This window comes from Suncus etruscus, chromosome 2, assembly GCF_024139225.1.
Source record: "Suncus etruscus isolate mSunEtr1 chromosome 2, mSunEtr1.pri.cur, whole genome shotgun sequence".
In the NCBI taxonomy this organism is placed as follows: domain Eukaryota; kingdom Metazoa; phylum Chordata; class Mammalia; order Eulipotyphla; family Soricidae; genus Suncus; species Suncus etruscus.
The window spans coordinates 88,783,288-88,807,220 of NC_064849.1; the positions used below are offsets into that span (position 1 = coordinate 88,783,288).

General features: G+C 39.9%; 1 protein-coding gene and 1 pseudogene across 4 annotated transcripts in view; both read left to right on the forward strand.

Moving 5' to 3' along the window:
• CTNND2 (catenin delta 2) overlaps positions 1-23,933 on the forward strand; it is a 974,640-nt gene that overhangs the window by 638,644 nt on the left and 312,063 nt on the right. The window lies entirely within an intron of this gene.
• LOC126002357 (uncharacterized) lies at positions 18,197-18,292 on the forward strand (annotated as a pseudogene).

Here is a 23,933-nt window from a genome sequence, read left to right on the forward strand (position 1 = left end):
CTCATTACCATCAATGTCCCCAATTTCCCTCCCACCCTCCCTCATGTCTGCCTTTGGGGAAGAAAGTTGTATTCTCTCTCACAGACTTTTTGTCTTCCCTGTTTTAGATCCTGTGGTTTGCATTATTGTTACTGAGGGATATCGTGATGCCTGTCAATTGATCTTCTTTCAGCACCCAATTCTTGTCTAAATTTGATCATTTTACATTATCCCCAGGGGCTATTTTTTACCAGCTTTGCTGCTTGGAGGTTCCCCACAGGGAAAATATGGACTCCCCTGAACCCTGGATTCTGCTTCTGTGTAGCCACATGCATTGATTTAGCTTTGGAGAAGATAAAAATCCAGAAAGTTTTAAGGCCATGACAGGTACTTGGAGTAGGTAGAAAAGTCCCTGAAGAGGTAATAATGAGAGACAGGTACAAGGCACCAGAAACTTCTAATCTTCTGCCAGGTTCCCACCATACCCCTGTTGGTGAGGTGAGATGAAATTGTTTTCTGGCTGGCTGGAGAAGAACCAAGGACTAGAGTGGAAGCCCAACTCCTAAGCCCTCACAAGCGCATCCTCTAAGTCCTCTGCTGTCCGTTTCCAGAACATTCTTTGGTTCGACTAATTCTTGGAGAGTCTCCCGTGTGTCTACATTTCACAGTACCAAAAAAAACTGTACTTACAAGTGAAAATTATTAGTTAGGTACCAGGGAGAAATCAATCTCACGGTTGCCTCTGAATGATTGATGTTTCTTTGAAGAAAGCAGGACTTACAAAGTCCATTTACAATTTGGCTTCTTCAAACAGAACACCTCAGAATTCCAGGAGGAAAGATTTTCAGGAAAGGATGTTTGTAGTTGACAAATCCTTTCTTTGATAAATTGGTGCTCCCATATTATGTAGTAGAAGTCTACTGGGTCGTTCCTGAGCCAATAGATTAGCTTGGCAACCGACGAGAGGTGGATTCAAAGTTGTGTGTTCACAACAGAGACCATTTAATGCCATCCCATCTGCCTCTGCTTTTGATGAAGTTTTCTTGTTTCTCTCCCCTACATGGCACCAACCATGTTTGTTATTCAGGCTGGTTCCCAAACTCGCTTGGTTCAATATACTCATTACACACGGTTGGGAGCTGGCAATGTGGTGGTTCTCATTAGCCATTGTGTCTCCTGCAATCATTGCAGGCTGATATATGACTACGATGATGCTGCAGACACATGCACAGGTCACTGTTGTCAGCCCCCTGAATCCATGAGCAGCCACAATGGCTTTGCTGAAGAGATGCCAAGCCCTTATCCCAATCTGTCCACTTCCCAAAACCATGAGGAAAGATAGCCTGAAAGTAGACATGGCTTTCCTCACCTGGCAGGTTTCCAGTCCACACATGTGGGGAGCCACTTACCATGAAATCTTCCTATCTGAATGTCATAATCAGTTCTAATTTCTCTTTCTGACCTTATTTTTAATTTTAAGAGAAATTGTAATTGAGTCACCATGTTATATGCAATTACAAAATTGCTCATGATTTTCAGTTCTATAATGTCCAAGACAGTTTACCAGTACACTTTTCTACCAGTACACCCCAATGAACCCAGTTTCTCTCTTGCCCCCACTGCCTGCATCCAAGTCAGACTATCTATCTATCTATCTGTCTGTCTGTCTGTCTGTCTACCTATTTATCTATCTCTTCCTTTCCCTTCATCCTTGTAGACACTGAATTTTGCACTATTGTTAATGAAGGGGTATTATGTCTTTCACTTTCCCTCTGTCAGCACTCAGTTTTTGTTCAGAGTGATCATTCCCAATTCTTATTATCATGGTGGTCACTTCTCTGGTATAACTTCATACCCCCTCTTTGTGGCAAGCTCCCAAAGATAATAGAGATGAGGGCCAGGAGGACTGGTCCCAGGGTGGAAGCCAGCTCATTTTTAAATATCATTTAGAATTGGTCTTCAGCTGCAGACAATGACTGTGCTTCTCAGTGTATCTGTTCTTCTCTCTTAGGAGTCAATAGACAGACTGTTCCCCTTTTGGAAATGCTTTCCTATTTCCTATCTGACTCCATTTGTCAACTTCTCTGATGTTCAGGATTGGAACCCAGATACCCCCTCTTCCAGGGAGCCCTCATGTGAGTTGTTGAATACATTTTCTCACTCACTGGTTTCGTCTCTACCCAAACACATCTGTATCTTCTTTTAAAAGATCCTCAGAAAAGAGCACAATGCCAGTCAGTTAATGGAACTAAATCTGGTGCACTTACCTGTGGGATGGGAGGAGTTTCTGCCTTCTGTAGTACTGGAAGTTTCCAACTGTACACACACCTCAAGAGTCATTATCTCTCAGAAGGAAGCTAATGCCATTTTATTTTTCATTATGTAAAGATTCATAATCAACCTAAATGCTGAGAGCTGAGTTCACATTTCTCAATCCACTGTTCCATTTTCCTGGAGAGAAACTGGCTTTTATCCTCTGCCCCTTTCTGCTTGCCAGGTGAATTGATACTATATTGAGCAACAATTATCTTACCTCTGGGTGCTTCTTCATTACTGAACTTTTTAGATAAATTTGCCTTAATACTTATGAATGCTAGAATAAGATGTAGCTAGAGATCAGAACACACCAAACCCACTGGATGGGTTTATGATAAAGTTAATAAGTGTCTGATAGCTGAAAGCCTAGATCATAATTAACACAGGAAAACACAAAGAGTGATTTGCATCACAAGGATTTTAATTATAATTTTACTAGCATCAGTGATAGGGTGGTATCATAATTAGTCATTGTTTTGCTCAAGTCATCTTGAAAGAAATTACTTGAACGTATGCTTGAAAATGTTTTATGGCCCTTTTCTATACAGAATGAATGTAGATGTTGATGTCATCCAATATATTAGTCTCATTTAGCATTAGTGGGTTTTTTTGGAATCCTGATCTAAGAAATGTACTCTAACTGGTCCCCTGGGTACATCACTTGAACATACTGGTGTAATAATATTTAATGCAAAAAAAGAGAGAAATTATAGCTTATAGTAGTCTAGAGTAACCTAATCACTTTGAAGGTGCTGAATTATTTGTGTCAGACTTACTGAGCTCTGGCATGGTCCAGAAATTCATTTGGCATATTTTTCTCTAATTTATAATGAAAAAATGCATTGAAAGTTATATTCTACCTTAGAATATTAATGATCTCCTTTGACAAAAATGGAAATGAATGGCAGCCCAGAAAATGAGCGGTTAGCATTTTGGGCATTGTCTGACTGATAGAGAAGTTTGTGGGGTTTTTTGTTTTTTGTTTTTGTTTTTTGTTTTTTTGGCTTAAACAGTCTGATGTGGTGTCAAACTGGTCCAACCATTCCCTTTAACATGGAATAGAAATAAGTCTGCTTCTGATGCGAGAAATGAAACTGATTTAGTCCCCCTAAAGTAAAGGCAGCTCTCAGTGTCTGTCTTTTTTTCCAGTGCTTCCTTCGTGTGAAAGTGAGTGTTCAAATCACTCATTTACATGCCTAAGACGGTCTGTGTCCTGCTATTTGTGTAGACTGAGAACTGAGCAGGGTGTCACCTGGCAGAGCTCTGGGGAAGCCATTCACATATGTCTGTGCCCAAACACTGCTTTGTAGAGGTTCAATATTTCTATCATCTGATTTGTCATTGCCAGGCTTGCCAAGAAACTAGACCCAATAGGGGGTAGAGCTAAGAAGAGATTCCAAGGATTGACTCATGCTCAGAAGATGCATGTGCCTTTGTTTCTCTTATAAAGAGCTCACAAAATGAAAAGCTGAGGACAGCAGGCTGAAGACTCAGAGAGGAGTGGCTGTTTGGGTCCAGAGGCAGATGCTGATGCTGTTAGAATTAATTCCCTATTCTTCTTGGAAGGTCCAGTTTCCTTCCAGTTGACTAGATGAAGTCCACCTTTTCTCTGCTTTATTGCTTTATTGTGACACTGGAGGTTTTATGCATAAACCCTGCCATTAATAGGGTTCATAAATCACAGTACCTACAAAATTTATTTTTAATTTTTTAAATGTAATTATATGGATTTAATTACCAATATAATTTGAAATGTACCTTCACAGAAATATGGAGAAGGATATCAAACAAAAAACCTGGGTTTAGCCAACTTGACATAGAAAAATATCAAATCGGCATCATATTTAAGGTTAGATGTGGATATAGATAGAAATATAATATGAGTTACTTATGATCCACCTAAAATTTTCTTTATAAGAGCCGGAGTGATAGCATAGCTGTAGGGCATTTGCCTTGCACTTGGCTAACCCCAGACAGACTGCTTCGATTTCCAGCCACCCAAATGGTACCCTGAGCTGCCCGCAGTGACTTCTGAGCTCAGAGACAAGAGTAATCCCTGAGTGCTGCAGGATTTAACCACCCTCCCCCCCAAAATAAAGACACAAAAATTTAAAAAAATTCTTTTTTTTTCAAAATTTACAAAGAGGGGTCAGAGCAGTGATGCAAGTCTTTAGGGCATAACTAGGACGAATCACCGTTCTATTCCCCTGGCGTCCCATATGGTCCCCCCAAGCCAGGAGCTATTTTTGAGTGCATAGCCAGGAGTAACCCCTGAATGTCACCGGATATGGCCCAAAAAGCAAGGAAAGAACTGGAAAGGTAGTATAGAGGGCAAGGTACTGGCCTTCCATGCAGTCAACCTGGGTTCAACCCCAAAATCCAGAATGATGCACTGAGTTCTGTCAGGAGTAATTCCCAGTGCAAAGCCAGGAGTAATCACTAAGCATTGCTGGGTTTTTGTTTTGTTTTTGTGGGGTGGCCACAACCAGTGACACTTAGGGGTTACTCCTGGCTCTGTGCTCAGAAATCGCTCCTGGCTTGGGGGACTATATGGGACCATATGTGGTCCCTGCTGGGTTTGATTAAAAACAAAACAGGCATCTTTTCCATGGATGGGTCACTCTAGAATCATAAAGGTACTGTTTTTATTTATCTTTGTGAACAGATTCACTGCCCCTACCACTGAAGGTTAAGTCCCATGTACCAGCACAATGTCCTACCCACTGCCCCTCCATTCTTTGTTTTTCCTTCAGTAACCACCACAATTTTCACTGAGTCTAGGACTTAGCTTTGTGTATAGGGGGCTCCTGATTCTGCTTTATAGTTACTATGGGGAATAGAATTAAAATCCTTATGATAACTTTTACTTCCTTAGCATACTATTTCAAGTCCCATCCGTTTTGTCTGCAATGACGCAATTTTATGTTCTTGATTGGCACAGTTGTTGTCCACTAAAGAGACAGACCACTGATTCTTTATCTGCCCAAGGCATTGGAGATTGATGTAGTGACTTGCTTTATGATCCTGCTTTATTGAGATGTAGCTACATGCAAGTCTATCTGCCTATTTCATGGGTCCTTCCTATCACTGTCCAGGCCACAGTGAGCAAACACATGCAGATGTCCTCTAAGGTCTCCTCCTAGTGGGCAGTAGAAGGACAGATTGTGCTCACCCATATGTTTGTAGACGAATATGTGATGAGATCTGACAATATAGACAAAGACAATACCTCTGGTCATGATCTCAGCTTTCTCAAAATTATACATGTATGTACACTTAAGTTGTACACTTAAGTGGTTTGGATGCAGTGAAAATAAGTTATTATTAGCACATGTTTGTGTTAATATTGATGTTATTTGGATACCCTTAGTATTATTTAGAATCAGTATATTTTCCCCATCTGTGGCATATCTTTCTTTGTACGTTTGTTTCTTTGTTTCTTTTGGCTTCTTTGTACTTTAAAATTTTACTATTACATTTTTTTCTTGAGTTTGCTAAATTCTCTATTTTCTGAATCAAATACTTAAAAGTTAAACCTTCCTAATTGTTTCATTACTTTTTTGTTTTATTTGTTTATTTGTTTCACTTTGAGGGTCATACTCAGTGGTGCTTTGGGACTTACTCCTAACTCTGCAGTCAGGTATTACTCTGGCAGACTTGGGGAACCATATGAGAAGCTGGGGTTTGAAATTGGGTTAACTGTGTGCAAGGCAAGCTCCCTATACACTGTACTATTTTCCCACTTCCTCTTATATATTTTAAATATATTATAGTATAATTCAGGGACCCAATTTCCTATATTTCTATATGTTTCTCAGCCAGGCCTTCATCAGACTGGCCTGGTCTTCCCTGTTGCCTGCCCTGAGAGCTGCAGTATCATCTCTGCCAAAATGATGTGGTGTCATGTCCTCACCTGTATCCTCATCAATGTCTCCATCGACACCATTATGATGTGTGACCTTTAGGACATTTTAAAGTCACATGTTTGTAGACCTATGTGAGCTAACCCCTGCCCTCAGCTCCTGTATTATAACTCTCAGAGACCTTTTCAGTATGGTGGGTAGGGGAACAGGCTTCTCTGAACTGAATAGAACTTAGGATGAGAGAAGAGATGCCATAAAGGGACAAAGGAAAGAAACTTTATTTCTGAATTCTCTGCCTCAAATCATCATTCTTTGTTAAGTTCTGTAACCTACCACGATGCTGTAGGCATTGCCACTTCTTGGCTATCTGGAGGAAATTGACAGTAATTACCCTCCCTTTGCAGACCTGAACTTAGAGGGAAGTAAATGAAGACACACCACACCAGCATCCCCATCCCTTTGCACACTCCTCTAGTCCAGCATCAGCCTTATAACATCAGATGACCAGGACAAAATGCCAGCACCAGTCCTTGGACAGCAGTTCATAACCCACCCATGAGCTGAAACACATTGCTCTAGTCTTTTCTGGTCCTTCTCCCAGATTCAACAATGAAATCTGCTCTCTATGCTTCATGATAGCAGTAAACTTCCTCCAATGCTTTCATCCTACCTCTGTCTGATTGGCAAGGTTGAGTTTTTCATTACAACTCTGAAGGCATTTCCTACACAACACACACACACACACACACATCACACACCACACACACACACACACACACAAACATTGCAGCACTTTTACAGTGGATGCACTTTGACTGTCAGATTCTGCTTATGCAAGTGTCCTTATGCAAGTGTAACCATTTCAGAAAACTCAAACCCAAAGGGATGTGCATTTAATACAGATGAGATGGAAATGGAGCACTTCCCTAATGATTCTGATTCAGCCCTTAGTATCTTTACAATGTATCCTCAAAATTTATTTATGTCTTCTACTTCCAGAGTTTTCTGGTACTTCCTAAACTCAGGTGTCATGAATAACAGTCACCCCAAACTATAATAGTGACACTCTTATCAACACTCTGCAAAGGGAGAAAGCATGATAAAGAAGTATTATTAGCAACATAGATTGTGCTGCGTAGAAGAATCACAGACTAAAGCAGCCACTGCATCATCGATGGCTTCTAGTTATAACACTGCAAAAAATTGTCAATTCATAACTTTTGAATCAACCCATGCATATGTCAAGACTCACTTAATAGTTTAATGGTTGCTTGGATTCTAACTTTATGATTTTTCTTTTATTTATACACATTTCAATGGAGTCACTGTGAAATACACAGTTACAAAGTTGTTCATAATTATGTTTCAGTCATACAATGCCTAATACCTATTTTTTTACTGAAAGGGGATATTGGTGGGAAATGCCCAAAAGCTTTTTGACTTTCTTTTGCCATTGATTAATAAAGGATACAATATACAGAATTACTAAAAATTCTTTTTTCAAAGTAATGTAGAATAATTGAAAAAACTTGAGATGTAAGATCTATAACCATAAGGCTGCTTCCCAAAAAGAAGACCATGCTTCCAACCTTGTTGGTGGACAGAAGAATGGGCATGAATAGATATTTAAAGAGCTCAGGGTGGGGGATAATGAGAGTCAGACTGTGAATGTTGTTTCCAAACTTTCACATGAGGGACTGGTGGAAAGAATCAAGCATGCAGGGGCTGGTACAGTAGTACAGTGGGGTAGGTGTTTGCCTTGCATGTGGCCAACCTGTGTTTGATTCTCACCACCCCATATGGTGTCTCATGTCATAGCAGGAGTGAATTTTCATTCAGAGAAAGGAGTAAGCTCTAGGCACTGCTGGGTGTGCCCTGAGAACCAACATTAAATAAGACACCAAGCATGCTGGTTCAATCAAAGAACCCAGATTTGAATTACTGATGTCCAACTATGTTTTCTTATCAATAGACAATGGAAACTCATGGTGTTGCTCGATGCACTTTAGTCTTGTCAATGTATCTTATCTTCTCTTCCTTAGCACTTTTTAAATATTGTTTCTTTTCTGCAACTGGCTTTGTTTTTTTTTTTTTAGCCTTTTTAGAATGACTACTTTTTTTTTTAATATAATTTTTATTTTGATCATAGTGTCTTACATATTGTTGACAATAACATTTTAGCTACATATTTACATAAAATCAGGGGGGGATTCCCATCCCCAAATTGTCCTCCCTACCCCTCCGTTGTTGTCCTACCTCCCATTTCCTCTTCCCTCACCCCCAGGGCGGCTAGAATATGTGGTCCCCTCTGTATCCAACCCACTACTTAGTAGTCTTGCACCTGTTTGGTCTTGATGCCTCCCTTATCTCCCCCTCTAACTGTAGGCAGGACTAGCTAGTTCAAGTTGCGTGGTTTTGCCTGAGAAGGAGAAGATAAATAAACTGGGGTAAGAGTCTAATACTCCCAAAATGGGTGGAATCCTTCTAGAGGCTCTCATCATCGATTTGGGAGATGAAGGAGAGAAAGAAGGTGAAACACTCCACCAGTACCAAAAAAAAAAAAAAAAGTGTCAATTATCCAGTGAGGACTCCAGCTATATCGATAAGCACCACAAAAAAAACAGCCGAAAAACAAAGGCAAAACAGACAGACAAACAAACAAACAAAAAACAGAACAAAAACAAACAAACAAACCAAAAACACGCCATGGTATTGAAATAAAGAAACATGGCATAGCACATAACGAGGGAAAAGAAAAGAATAGAAAAAATAAGTATAATTGGGGACGGACGATTTCAATAATCACACCCAAACAGAGAAATCGACCAAAATAGATAGGTAAATAAAAATAATAATAACAATAATAAATGAAGGTAAAAGATATATATGTATATATATATATATATATATATACACACACACAAATATATATACATATATATAAAAATACCCAAGTTTTTGTGCTTTTTGTATTTTTGTTTTTTCCCCTCCTGCCCTGGCACAGTAAATATTGGGGGTCATTCGAAAAGGAATTCACATGGCCTAAGAAATATGGGGTTTCTCCGTCCTTGAGTATACTGTCCATGGGATCAGCTCCAGACTTTGCTCAGGATCATTTATTCTCCTGGTGGTGTTTTTTGGTGTGTGGAAGACTTCTGTTCTGTCCAGGGTGATACACTCAGAGCTCTGTGTTTAGAGGTCTCAGGTATCTGCACAGATCCTGAGGTAGGACTTATGGTGAGGTCAGTCTTTGTGGTTCCTAGAGGTTCTGTTACCTCAGTTTCGTTTTAGTCCATCTTCTGTGGTTGGTGACCTTGGTCTTTGCACTGAACCTAGGATGGCACCTAGGTTAGCGTCTTTCTTTGTGCTTCCAGAAGGCCATTCTGTTGCAGTTGTCTCTGTCAGACCTTTGGGACTGGGGATCATGCTTATTGTGCAAGTCATAGTTCAAACCCTAAACTAGGGCTTTTTTATTGGTCCCAAGATGTATACTGTCTGGTCGTGGTTCTAGTAGCCAGTCATCTGTAAGTCACAATCTTGGCTTTTGGACCTACCAAAGGGTGCCGAGTCTTCTGGTTTTGTCTTGTCGTTAGCTGGTAAGGTAGGCTAATCTGCTCTAAGGGTCAAGTTGTTCACATTTTCCTCTTTGTCAGGATATCATGTTAGAGGTGGTCCTTGTTGTTGACCCCCGCAGTATTAAGGCTGTTCCGGATGGAGTTTGTTTCCTGTAGCTGTTGTGAAGAGCTGTGCCGATTCTATGTCTGGGATCCAGGGTTCAAGGCTGGATGAATGGCATCTCTCATCTGAGGTCTAAGTGATTCCACATGACATATTTTCAAGTTAGGAGATACCCCTGTATTGTAAACAACTATGAGTTCCCATCTCTAGTAGATAAGAGCTCTTTTTTTTTTTTTTCATTTTTTTTTTTTTGGTAGGAAGGGGGTCATACCTAGCAGTGCTCAGGGGTTACTTCTGGCTCTGTCCTCAGGAATCATTCCTGCAGGCTTGTGGACCATAAGGCATGCTGGGATCTAATGTGGGTTGCCGTGTGCAAGGCAAATGCAATCTCTGCTATGCTATTGCTCAAACCTTAACCTTCTTTTTTTTTTTTCTTTTTTTTTTTAACACCACCCATCACCAGTGCAATATTCCCATCACCAATGTCTCAAGTCTCCTCCTCCCCACCCGACCCTCGCCTGTACTCTAAACAGGTTCTCAATTTCCCTCATACATTCTCATTATTAGGACAGTTTCAAAAATGTAGTTTATTTATCCAACTAAACTCATCACTCTTTGTGATGAGCTTCCTGAGGTGAGCTGGAACTTCCAGCTCTTTTCTCTTTTGTGTCTGAAAGTTTATTAATTGCAAGAATGTCCTTTCATTTTTCTTAAAACCCATAAATGTGCGTTTTTCTCTCTCTCTATGACTTATTTCACTCAGCATAATAGAGCCTTTTTTTTTATATGTAATGTTTCCCATTATTTAGTGTGTCTTTGCAGGGGGAGGTGGAGCCACATTGTATTGGTCGGTGTGGTTGGGGGTGGACAGAGGGGATAACAGACCACAGGTCCACATACCCAAAAATGAAAAAAAAAAATATAATAATAATAATAATAATATAATAAAATAAATAAAAACGTATGTGCTCACAAAAGTATATATAGGACCAACATTTAAAAAATAAATAAATAAATAAATTTAAGAGAGAAAAAAAAAAAAAGACGAAAATGAGTTAGCGAAGTTTTTTAAAAGGACCAAAGTGGTGCAAAAAGACTACCTTACATTTGGGGGAGAGCAGATAACGAAGTGGTGTTATTACAGGTCTTATGCCTATGTTGGAAGTACAGTTTTTCCCTTTGTCTTTTGGTTTTTTCTTGTGATGTGTGGGTTCCCAGGCATCTTCCTATCACACCCCCTGACCTTTTCAGGTTGGTAAAAATTTGCGGCAGGGAGGTCTTGGGAAGAGTTCCTTGCATTGGGGATACTTTTGGACCTAGGTCCGGTTTCAAGAAACAGTCCATGTTAGGGGGAGTTGGTAGGAGGGGCCTCGCAGCATGAGTCCGCAGGGGAGTTGGCTGTCTTTTCTTGCCCGGGGACGAGGTGTGGTTTGACTGGGTGTCCCTTCTCTTGGGTGCTGGGTACTGGTTCGTTGGGGTAGGGAGGTCGATCTTGTGGCCTAATAGAATTAAGGACTGAGGGTGAAGTGTTTTAATATAGAGGGAGGTCTGGATGGGATTGAGGGTGGAGGGATAGTTCCAGAGGGGAGAAAGGGTAAGGTGTATGGAAGGGGGTAGGAGGGAGAAAAGAGAAAAATACATTAGAAAGAAAGGGGAGAAGAGAAAGGATAGAAAGTAATGAAAAGAATAGAAAAGAAAGAAATAACCAGAAAGTGGTGAGAAGAGAGGAGAAAATAGCAAGGGAATTGCTGGTTTGCTTGAATGTGTTCAGTGAATAGAGCATGTAGTTTGGGTCTGTACGTCGCGGTTACTGCGCTTCGGTGGTCTGACTGGTCACGTGCTTGAAACCCTAAAAGAAGGTAAACCTAGGGTTAAAGTGTATGTTAAAGAGTTTTCTCAGGGCCAACTCGTAGTGCAAACTGGGTATGGTATCTCGTGTGGTATCCCGAGTTTGCCATCTTAGCTTGGTCCGCCCTTTGTATCCGAGAACGCCTGTGGACAGAAAAAGCTGAGAGGTTATTTTAAAATTAGTAAGATAGAGGCATTAATACGGTAGTTTTATGGGATGTTTTCCATTGGAGCCAGTGGTTTGTCCTTGGTATTCTTTACCTGTGTTCCTGTAGACAATCTCGTACATGATTATATGGGCCATTATTGTAGAAGGTTAATACGTACCTGTTCTCTCTATGCTGCTGTTCTGGTGTTTGCTGTTTTCTTTGTGGTATAATGTGTAGTCGCGAGTTTGTGTTGTTCCTTTTTCATGTGTTTTGGGCACTGTTCCGAGGTATATGTTGACTATCACAGTGGTTGGAGTTTCTAACATCTGTTAGACCCTGTTATTTGATTGTTAAGTATTAGTTTGTGATTGATGATGTATGTTCTATGTGCTTCAGAATAGTGCTACCATTCGTGTGTTTATCTTTTGTCTTCTGACTTACTTCGTTTAACATAACATGATCTAAGTCCATCACGCTGCTAGCAAATTTCTTGATTGTATCATTTTCTGACTGCCATGTAATATTTCCATTGTGTAAGATACCACATCTTAATGATCCATTCATCTGTTGTTGGGACATACGCGTTTGGTTCCAAGATTTGGCTATTATACTGAGTGCTGCGATAAATAGTGGGGGTGCACACGTATTTTGGAAATGAATGTTCTTCAACTTGGGGGTAGGTATACCTAGGAGTGCAATTGCTGTGGTCAAAAGGGAGCTCAATTCTGAGTTCTTTGAGTACTCTCCAGACTGTTCTCCATAGATGTTGGACTAGGGGGCATTCCCACCAGCAGTGGATGAGAGTTCCCTTCATACCGCATCCACCGCCAACAAAGATTGTTCTCAGTATTTTTGATGTGAGCCCATCCTCACTGGTGTAAGGTGGTATTCTCATTGTTGCTTGATTTGGATCTCTCTGATGATGAGTAAAGGTGAGCATGTTTCATGTGTTTTGTTAGCCATCCTTCTGTCATCCTCAGAGAAGTGTCTATTCATTTCTCCTCCCCATTTTTTTATGGCTTTGTTTGGTTTTGAGGGGCTCAGTTTTCTGAGTGCTTTGTAAGTTCTAGATATCAGCCCTCTTTATCTGATATGTCTAGTGAAAAGATTTTTTCCCATTCTTTTTAACTGTCTTCTTGCATTAAGTAAGGTTACTTTCGCCATGCAGAAGCTTTTTTAGTTTGATGTAGTCCCATTTGTTTATGTTTGCTGCTAAGGTTCTTGCCATTGGTGCTCCATTCTCAAAGACCTTTTTGATATATAGGTCTTCGAGTGTTCTCCCTATTTTATTCTCAATAACTTTATAGATTCGGGTCTGATTTCAAAGGTCTTTGATCCATTTTGAGTTGACTTTGTATAAGGAGTGAGGTATGGGGTTGATTTTCACTTTCATACATGTGGTTTTCCAGTTGTGCCAACACCATTTGTTGAATAGGCTTTCTTTGTTCCATTCAGATTCTTTGCCTCTTTATCAAATATTAGTTGGCTGTATATCTGGGGGTTTATGTCTGGGAATTCTGTCCTGACCCACTGGTCTGAAGTCCTGTCTCTGTTCCGAGTACCATGCTGTTTTGATTACTATGGCTTTATAGTATAGTTTCAAGTTAGGTAAGGAGATTTTACCCAGCTTCTTGTTTTTCAGTATGTGTTTGGCTATCCTGGGTCTTTTGTGGTTCAGATGAATTTTGTTAATGATTGTTCTAATTCTTTAAAGAATTGTGTCTGGATTTGGATAGGGAATGCATTAAATCTATATAGGAGTTTGGGGTAGGATAGTCATTTTGATTATGTGTAATTCTACCTATCCATGAGCATGGGATGTACTTCCATTTCTTTAGATCGGTCTTCAATTTCTTTTCTGGAGTTGTTTTGAGTTTTTCCTGGTATAGGTCTTTCACTTCTCTTGTAAGGTTGATTCCTAGATACCTGATATTTTTGATACTATCTTAAATGGGATTGTATTTTAAATCTCTCTCTCCTCAACTTTCATTTTTTGTATATAGAAACGCTCTGTCTTTTGTGTATTGACTTTGTATCCAGCCACTTTGCTGTATTGGCTGATTGTTTCTAGGAGTTTTACTGTGGACTCTTTAGGGTTTTTAATGTAAATCATCATATCATTGGCAAATAAAGATAGCTTGTGTTCCTCTTATCCCTATTTGAATTCCTTTGATTCCCTTCTCTTGACGATTGCTATTGCTAGGGACTTCTAAGGTTTATATTGAATAAGAGTGGAGAGAGTGGACACCTTGTCTAGTTCCTGACCTTAGTGGGAATGCTTCTAGTTTTCTCGCCATTAAGTATAATGTTGGCTGTTGGCTTTTCATAGATAGCTGTAACTATCTTGAGCAAAGTTCCTTCTAACCCTATTTTTCTGAGTGTCTTTAACATGAAAGGATGTTGGATTTTGGTCAAATGCCTTCTCCTGCATCGATTGATATGATCATGTGGTTTTTTGTCTTTCATGTTGTTGATGTGATGTATCAAATTGATTGATTTGCGTATGTTGAACCAACCTTGCATTCCTGGTATGAATCCCACTTGGTCGTGATGTATGATCTTTTTGATGAAGTGCCTGAATTCGGTTTGCTAAGATTTTGTTAAGTATCTTTGCATCTATGTTCATTAGTGAGATTGGTCTGTAGTTTTTTTCTTTTGGTGGTGTCCTTTGCCTTCTTTGGGAATGAGTGTGATATTAGCCTCATTAAAAAGAGTTGGGAGGATTCCTGTTTTTTCTATGGTTTGGAAAAGCCTATGGAAAAGTAGGTAGCAAATCTTCTTGAAATGTTTGATAGAATTCACTTGTATATCCATCTGGCCCTGGGCTTTTGTTCTTAGGGAGTTTTTTAATTACGTCTTCAATTTCCTCTGAGGTGATTGGTCTGTTTAGGCTTTCTAGATTCTTCCTTTTCCAGTCTTGGAAGAGGGTGTTTGTCTAAGAATCTGTCGATTTCTACTGGGTTCTCTAGCCTAGTTGAGTATAGTTGTTCATAGTAATGATCTTCATGATATGTTTGTAGTTCTTGGGGTTCTGTTGTAATCTCTCTCCCTTCTTTGTGATCCTGCTGATTTGGGTGTTTTCCCTCTTTTTTTTTGGTGAGTTTTGCCAATGGTTTGTCTATCTTGTTATTTTTCGAAAAACCTAACTCCTGGTCTCATTGATTTTTTTGTATTGTTTTCCTTGGTTTCGATGTGTTGTTTATTTCTGCCTCTGGTTTTTATTATTTCTTGCCTTCTGGTTGGTGGTTGGATTTCTCTGTTGCTGTTGTTCCAATTCTTTGAGGTGATCTTTTAAACTGGTTTTGGGTTTTGTTATTTTCCTGTTTCTTGACATAGGCTCTCTATTGCTATGAGTTTCCCCCTAATTACTGCTTTTGCTGTGTCCCATAAATTTTGACATGTTGTCTCTTCATTGTTCATTTGTCTCAAGGAATCTTTTTATTTCTTCCTTGAGTTGTTCTTTGATCCAGCTGTTGTTGAGCAGGATGTTGTTTAATCTCCAGTACTAGTTTTCCTCCATTGCTTCTTCTTGACATCAATTTTAACCTCTGTTGCATAGTGATCTGAAAGGGTACTTCTTATGATCCTTACCTTTGTGGTCTTATATAGGTTGGCTTGTATCCTAATACATGGTCTATTCTGGGAGAAGGTTCCATGTGGGTTTGAGAAGAAATGTGTATTCTGCTTTCTGGGGATGGAGGGCTCTATATAAATCTATTAGCCCTAATCTTCTAATTTTTCATTTAGAGCTCTTATTTCTTTGTTATTTTTCTGTTTGGTGGATCTGTCCAGTGGTGATAGTGGAGTATTGAGGTTCCCCTACTTATCACATTTCCCTTCATGTGTTTCTCCAGGGGGGTTTGCCAGTAGTTGCTCACATATTTTTCTGACTCTACATTAGGTGCATAGATATTGATCAGGGGTTAGTGTTTCTTGATCTAATGTTCCCCTGATCAGTAAGAAGTGTCCCTCTTTGTCTCTGATCACTTTCTTGAGGTTGAATACAATTTGGTCTGATATAAGAATGCTGTCCCTGCTTTTTTTTGTTTTCCATTGGCCTGAATATTACTTTCCATCCTTTTATTCTAAGCCTGTGCTTATCCTGTAGCTGTAGGTGTGTTTCTTGCAGACAGCAGAAGTCCGGTTTATTTTTTCCTACCCAGTTCTCTACTAATGTGTCTTTAAATGGAGAGTTTAGTTCGTTCACATTTAGGGAAATTATGGATAGAGGAGGACTGTTTGTGCAGTTGGTATTGTGTGCAGTGGTTGTTGTTACAATCGGGGGTTTGGATTGTGTAATTCATCTCTGAGTAAGTCGCTTAGGATCGGCTTAGTTTGCACAAATAGTTCAAGTTCGTTCATGTTTGAGAATGTTTTTAGTCTGCCCATCCCATATGAATGATAGTTTTGCTGGGTATTGGACCTGGGTTGGAAGTTTTCTTTCATTCAGTCGTGTAAATATGTCTTCTCCACTGTCTTCTTGCTGAATTATTTCAATGGAAGATCCGGTTTGATTTCTTATGTCCTTTCCTTTGTACTTTGAGGTTCTTTTTCTCCCTTATTGCCTTTAGGAGTTCCTCTTTCTCTTTGTTTTTTGCCATTTGGATTATTATGTGTCTTGGTGTGGGTTTATTATGGGTCTATTTTAATTAGGGACTCTCTGACTTCCTGGATTTGTCCTGAAGTGTCTTTCCAGGTGTGGGGAAGTTCTCTGTTATTAGTCTCCCTGACTACCTGTTCTTCCCCCTTCCCTATTTCCTCCCCTTCTGGTATACCCACAATTCTTAGATTGTTTCTTTTGTCTTTGTTCATTAGATATTGGATTTTTTTTCCAGTGCTTTGCCTTTTATTTCTTTGTTGGTTTCTTGATCTTTTTTTGATTGTAGTTTTCCTTCGAGTTCTTCGATGTGCTTCTCCAACTCTGTGTTTCTGCTCATAAGACTTGCTACTTTGTCTTTTAAGTCCTTCACTTCTTTTTGTATGGAATCTCTCATGTTCTTTGACATTTCTTCTTTAATTTGGCTGATTCGTTCGTCCATGGATTTCTTATACTCGGTTGCTAGGGTTTCTTTCAATTCTTTTATTAATTCTTGCATTTCCTTCCTCATGACAGCTTTTAGGTCTTCTTCCCGTGGATCTGTGCGTTTGGTGGACTTGGAAATTTGATAGGGTTTGTCATGGTGTCTCCAGTTATTAGCGATTTCCTTGCTTTACGCATTGTTCTTTGTATTTAATGGTGTATTTTGGAGTGCTGTGGCTTCTAATTTTGGGCCTGCTTTGACCCCTTCCTGAAGGTGTTTCTAGAGGGGCCTGTTGGGTGAGTTTGTTGAGCCTAGCCCTTTCTCCTCCCCTTTGCTTCCTAGAGTTCAGCCTTCCTGCTGTGGGTCTTTTCCCTTTTCTGCTCCTTATTTCTGTCAGCGGTGCAGTTCCACTCCTGGCCACAATGGTTACTGGCGCTGTTGAGCCTAGCTCTCAATCCCCCCTCCTTTCTCTGGGAGTCAATGGATTTCCGCCCCCTCCAAACCTCCCTTGAAGGAGTTCCCTCAGTCTACCCTTTCAGGCTCTGCCCTCTACCCTTGGGGAGTCCCTGATCCGCTCCAGGGCCCAAGGGGGTGGATTGCTCTAGGTCACCTGAGAGTCCAGATAGCTGGCCCTATCTCCCCCGACTATTCCGGATGCTCAACTTGCCTTTCCAGGCGCCCACCCGGGGGAAGGGACTCACTGGGGGGGGGGGGGGGAGTCGGTCCTGACGACAAGGAAACAAAGTCTCACCCAAGCCGCAAAGGAAACAAAGTCTCCCCCAGGCTGCACAAGCGAGCAAAATCTCACCCAAGCCGCACAGAAAACCCTGTCTCCCCCGAGCCGCACAAGGGAGCAAAACTCTCACACAAGCCCCACAGGGAACCAAGTTTCCCTCCGAGCCCGCACAAGGGAGTAAAACTCTCACACCAAGCCGCACAGAAAACCCTGTCTCCCCCGAGCCGCACAAGGGAGCAAAACTCTCACCCAAGCCGCACAGAAAACCCTGTCTCCCCCGAGCCGCACAAGGGAGCACAACTCTCACCCAAGCCGCACAGAAAACCCTGTCTCCCCCGAGCCGCACAAGGGAGCAAAACTCTCACCCAAGCCGCACAGAAAACCCTGTCTCCCCCGAGCCGCACAAGGGAGCAAAACTCTCACCCAAGCCACACAGGAAACAAAGTTCAGAATCAACTGGCTTTGTTTTAAGAAGTAAGTGTCATGTTCATCAACTCTTTGTGTTATCAGTCAAGCTCACAGGAGGCTCTTCATAGTAGTTTAATGTTGAAAGAGTCAAGGTCTACAGCCACAGATAAGTTTTTATTTTAATTTAAAAAAATACGGGTGCTCATTTCAGCAGCACATATACTAAAATTGGAACTATACAGAGAAGATTAGCATGTACAAGAAGATACGCAGATTTGTGACTTTTATATTTTTGCAAGTTTCCTCAGAACTCAGGAGCGGGCTGCTGAGAGCTAAAAATCACCATGGTTTTTATGGGAATTTTTCAAAGACAATAATAAACCTATTGACCAAGCCCCCCCTAAAATTTATATTTTAGGTTTATTGGGTGTGTTGGGGATGTATCTCTTACCTTTAACCTTATTCCAAGGTCTAATGTAGTGAAGTTGGTTATTCATATAAAGCTGCACTAAAGAAAGCATTGGCTCTGGTTTTTCATACTTGGAGGAGCATAATAAAAGTGTTGTGGAATGAAAGAGAAGATAAAGGGTCCTCATGGGCTGAGGGACTCTTACTGAAACATGTCCAGACTAGCAGGACAAAAATTAGTAGATACAGGGCAGGAACCATAGCACAGTGGGGAGGGGACTGTTGCCTTGCATGCAAACAAACCTGGGTTATTATCCCTGGCACCCATATAGTCCTCCACCGCCTGCCAGGAATAATTCCTGAGCACAGTGCTAGGGATATCTCCTGAATGTCATGGGGTGTGGCTCAAAAAAAACAATAAAAGAAAAAATAGAATGAGCAACTTGCAAGGGAAAAAATTCTCCATTGGTGGAACATGCAAGATTCTTCCCCACATTGGCTTTACCAGAGTTTTTAAAAATCTATAAAGGGGGCCCGGAGAGATAGCATGGATGGTAAGGCGTTTGCCTTTCATGCAGAAGGTCATTGGTTCGAATCCTAGTCTCCTGAGCCTGCCAGGAGCGATTTCTGAGCATAGAGCCAGGATTGACCTCTGAGTGCTGCCAGGTGTGACCCAAAAACCAAAAATAAAACATAAAAAAATAAAAATAAAAATCTTTAAAAGGCTCCAGGTAAAAATATTCTGGAGTAGAGGGTTCCAAGAAGAAAAACTGAAGTTTAGTTTAGGAGATAGTCTTGGTTGTCTTAACAGTGCAAAGCAGCATGCTGTTTCCATATCTTGTCCTCACTGCCTCAGTGTGCAATAGAGACAGGAAGAGAGAAGCAGATAAGACAAACAAAAGAGACACATGTTGGTACACCAGAGCTTCCTCAGAGCATCACTCTGTTCCAGCCTTCAGAGTTGATGTCCACCAGCCTAAGGTGGCATCTCCCTACCCACCCATGATCCTGTCATGCTGCCTTTACTAATGCCCATCCATATGCTACTTTGGAACTCTTCGTCCCCATCCACAAAGAACCTCCCAGATCAACACCATCCAGAGGAGAGCACATGGACCCGGGTCATTCCAGATTCCTATTAAAGGGGTTTGACATATTAGAGCAAATGCTGACATTTTCTTCACGAAAGTAACTCTATGGATATTAGAAGGTGAGTTTATGGTGGACATTTTCTTTGTTTGTCTGTCTCAGCCTGTTGATTTTGTAACAGTGAAGCTCTGAAGATTTATAGGATTGTATGGATTCCTTCAACTATATCTATCAAGAAATTCTGAAAGGATAGAGATGTATTGGACCAAAGAAAGTGTCCAGAGCTTAAAGCATTTGCCTTTCACAAGGTCTATGCTGGTTCCATCCCCAGGACCATATATGGTCCTTTGGACACCACCAGCAGTGATCTCTGGTAAGCACAGAGCTACTTGTGGTTGTAATTGAACAAAACAAACATCCTTAAAGGTTTAATGGTGGAGGTTTATTATTATAGGACCTTGAAATTATACCATACACCTCCACCACATTGAGGCCATGGAAAAAAGAAAAATAGATGAAGATTGGACTCAGGTCTTTCTATTGGAATGAAAAATGAGAATTAGACTGGTTTTATTGTTGTGTTCAAATAATATGAATAGGGATTTTTTTTTTTTGCTTGTTTTGGGGCAACACTTGACAGTGCTTAGGGTGTGACTGACCATGTGTTTCTGGAGACTGAAACCATATATCTATTATGTGAATAATTTGCTCAATTCATTGAGTTATTGCCTCCTAAATCTAGCTCTTTAAACTCCTTAAGTCCTTCTAACTGAATGTGGGGTCACAAAAAAACTCGCAACCATAAAGGTTTCTGAGCCTTTGGCAGTGATGTTGCAAAGTAATGTCCCTTTGATACAATGACCATTGCAGCAAGCTTGTACCAGGCACTTATATTGCAAGAAACACAAGTCAAATTAAGTAGATATTCCTACCTAGCCTGCATCCTGAGAGCTTTAAAAGAAGCATATGGGACATGAAAATAATGTCATTACTCATTAGAAGAGTGGTACAAATCCACAAAGCTACTATTATCTGACAGTTGTCTTTTAATAAGAGAATTCAAGTTTTTGGGCATTTTATAGAAATAGACTCAATATTGAATTTTATATGTATTAAACCATCTTGTCAGTTTTTTAGAAATTTCTGAGGAAACTAAAAGATTTTTCTTTTAAATTGCCTTCAAGTTTTAAGTGCATTCATTTCTTTTCTTTCATTGTTTTAAGTGACAATTGAAATTGATTCACTTTTTTTTTTGTTTAATCACTTCCCTTACACCATAGACAATACCAAAAGTGTATTTGGGTCTAAAGCAAGGGGAAAAACTTTTTCAATGTAAAATAGGATGGAAACCAAGTCTATTATTTTCAATATTTTTCAAAACTTAGCTAATGGATTTAGTATTGTAGTTAAAACTTTTTCAACATTTCTCTGGTAAATTTGATACCAATAAAGAACTGAAGCAAAATCCAGTGAATAACAGTTTTAATATAAATAAAATATTTGGGGGTGATTTTAAATTGATGATATCGGGTTGCCGGAGAGATAGCATGGAGATAAAGTGTTTGCCTTGCATGCAGGAGGTCATTGGTTCGAATCCCGGCATCCCATATGGTCTCCTGAGCCTGCCAGGAGCGATTTCTGAGCATAGAGCCAGGATTAACCTGAGTGCTGCCAGGTGTGACCCAAAAACCAAAAAAAAAAAAAAAAAAAAGATTAATGATATCAAGAAAGGGGTAAAGGGAGGACTGAGTGGGGTACCTTGAGATAATTGTGGGTAGAAGTGGATGCTCTGTTGTTGGATCTAGCATTGAAATCTTAAATTCATGAAACTGTAATATTGACAATATTATAAATCATGGTAACTAAAATTAAATGTTTTTTAAAATCCTATTGTTTGCGATCAAAGAAGTAAGACAAAGAAAAAGCCCGATACTTCCACTCATATGTGATTCACAAACAAAAAAGATGAACTTGATTAGATAAAAACATTTTAGATTAGAACATCAAATTTCAGTGAAACTGAGGCTGAGACAGTGTGATAAAAAAAAGTGTTGCTTTGTGGTATTGACAGTGATAGGTACAACAGGTAGGGCATTTGACTTGCATGCAAACAACTTGGATTTGACCCCCAGCATCTCAAAGGGTACCCCAAGTCTGCCAAGAGTAATTTCTCAGTGCAGAGCCAGGAGTAAGTTCCTGAGTATCTTTGGGTATGTCCCTAAATCAAACAAACTAATAATAATAATAATATATAATAATAATAATAATAATAATAATAATAATAATTTAAACTGAGGAGAGATAGTACAGTGGTAGGATGCCTGCCTTGCATGTGCATAGCTTGGTTTGATCTTTTAAATCTTATATAGTCCCCGGCGTCCTACCAGGAGTAACTTTTGAGTACAGCCAGATATGGCACAAAAACAAAAATAATAAACAAACAACGGGCTCCATTGTTTAGTAAAGGAGATTGGGATTTTTGCAGATAATTTAGTGGAGGATATACTGTTAATTTATAATAATGTACAAATAGAGCATAGGTAAAATAAAAGATTTCTAAGTAACAGCACTTTTTGCAAACAATATAACATGATAAGAAACTGGATTCCATCTTCAAGGAAAACAGATTCAGCCTGAAACTGCTGCCTTATATTCTGTGAAGACCCCCCAAGTTTTTTTACTATTGGCCTTTATTTCCTCTTATTTCATGGCATATACTCTTCCTGGTTTGGTCCTCTATTGTGGCTTGCATTCAGACTGTTATGGTAAAGGAATAGTAAAAGGAACATTCTGTAAAGACGGATGGATTCATGAACTTCTCTCAAAATTGAGCTTATCCAAATTGCCTTTCGTCAGTATTTGTAAACACAGCTGACCTTTCCTTTGGCTTACTGAACTTCTCTCCTCTAGAATGTGCTGGGTGTGAATAATTATTTCTAAAAGGTGAAGAAAACATTTACCTCAGGGAGCAAAGTTCTACCATTAAAAGCCATAAAGAGAAATCGCTCGATGCACTCATTTTTGTTTTATGGTCAACTCTCTCCATGTTTCACTCATTCAGAATCATCTTAAGGGTTTCCCATGTTGGTGGACACTGGAAATAGCCCATTAAAAAAAAAGTCCTATTTGGGGGGATGGGAAAGGACTTTTCTTTTTTTTCCTTCCCTTCAAATTTGACAAAATCAGCTGTGTATTTGCTTCTCCCTTGGTTAAAATATGTTCTTCCTTTTCACACTTGCATCAGTCTTAGCCCATGATTGCAGCCAAATGTCTCAACCTTAAATTCTATCCCATTGTTTCCCCCACCTATGATCTCAGAAATATAGGATACATGATCAGGCCTCTCTTAACTGCTGGCATTACCTGTCAAATGCATGTCTGCAGAAATCTGCCTTGATTTTCAAGTTCTTGCTTCAGGAATGCTTTTAGAAGAAATGATAAAAGCAAAGTACTCTAGAAGAGAAAAGGAGCAGTTAGGAGGGTAGGAGACAGCTCACTTCAAGGCAGCTGAAAAGAGAGAGAAAGAGGGAGAGATATCCTCAGAAACTTCTGATAGCAGAAAGTGTTGGGGGTGAGGAGGAAAAGAACATCTGGATTTGTGCTTTCATTTCATTGTGCCTGCTAGCTGGGTAGGGGCCGAAGCGGTGGTGCAGCAATAGGGTGTTTGCTTTGCACGAAGCTGGCCCAGGAATGGACAGCGGTCCCTGCATTCTATATGTCACTCAAGCCAGGGAGCAATTTTCTGAGCACAAAGCCAGGGGGGAACCCATGAGCATCACTGGGTGTGGCCTCCCTCCCCCCTCCAAAAAAAAAGAAAGAAAAGAAAGAAAGAAGAAAGAAAGAAAGAAAGAAAGAAAGAAAGAAAGAAAGAAAGAAAGAAAGAAAGAAAGAAAGAAAGAAAGAAAGAAAGAAAGAAGGGAGAAGGAAGGAAGGAAGGAAGGAAGGAAGGAGAGGAAGGAAGAAAGAAAGAAAGAAAGAAAGAAAGAAAGAAAGAAAGAAAGAAAGAAAGAAAGAAAGAAAGAAAGAAAGAAAGAAAGAAAGAAAGAAAGAAAGAAAGAAAGAAAGAAAGAAAGAAAGAAAGAAGAGAAAAGAAAGAGAAGAAAGAAAAGAAAGAAAGAGAAGAAAGAGAAGAAAGAAAGAAAGAGAGAGAGAAAAAGAGAGAGAGAAAAAGAGAGAGAAAAAGAGAGAGAGAAAGAGAAAGAGAAAGAAGAAAGAGAGAAAGAGAGAAAGAAAGAAAAGAAAAGAAAAGAAAAGAAAAGAAAGGAAAGAAAGAAAGGAAGACAAGAAAGAAGAAAAGAAAAGAAAAAGAAAAGAAAAGAAAAGAAAAGATCTGACTGGGTGGTGGGAACATAGAGCAATAAGCCTGTAGCACGTTTAGGGGTACCCCATGATTGAAGAAGGGGTTGAGAGCTGGGATTCCTGAGAGGGTTCTGGAACA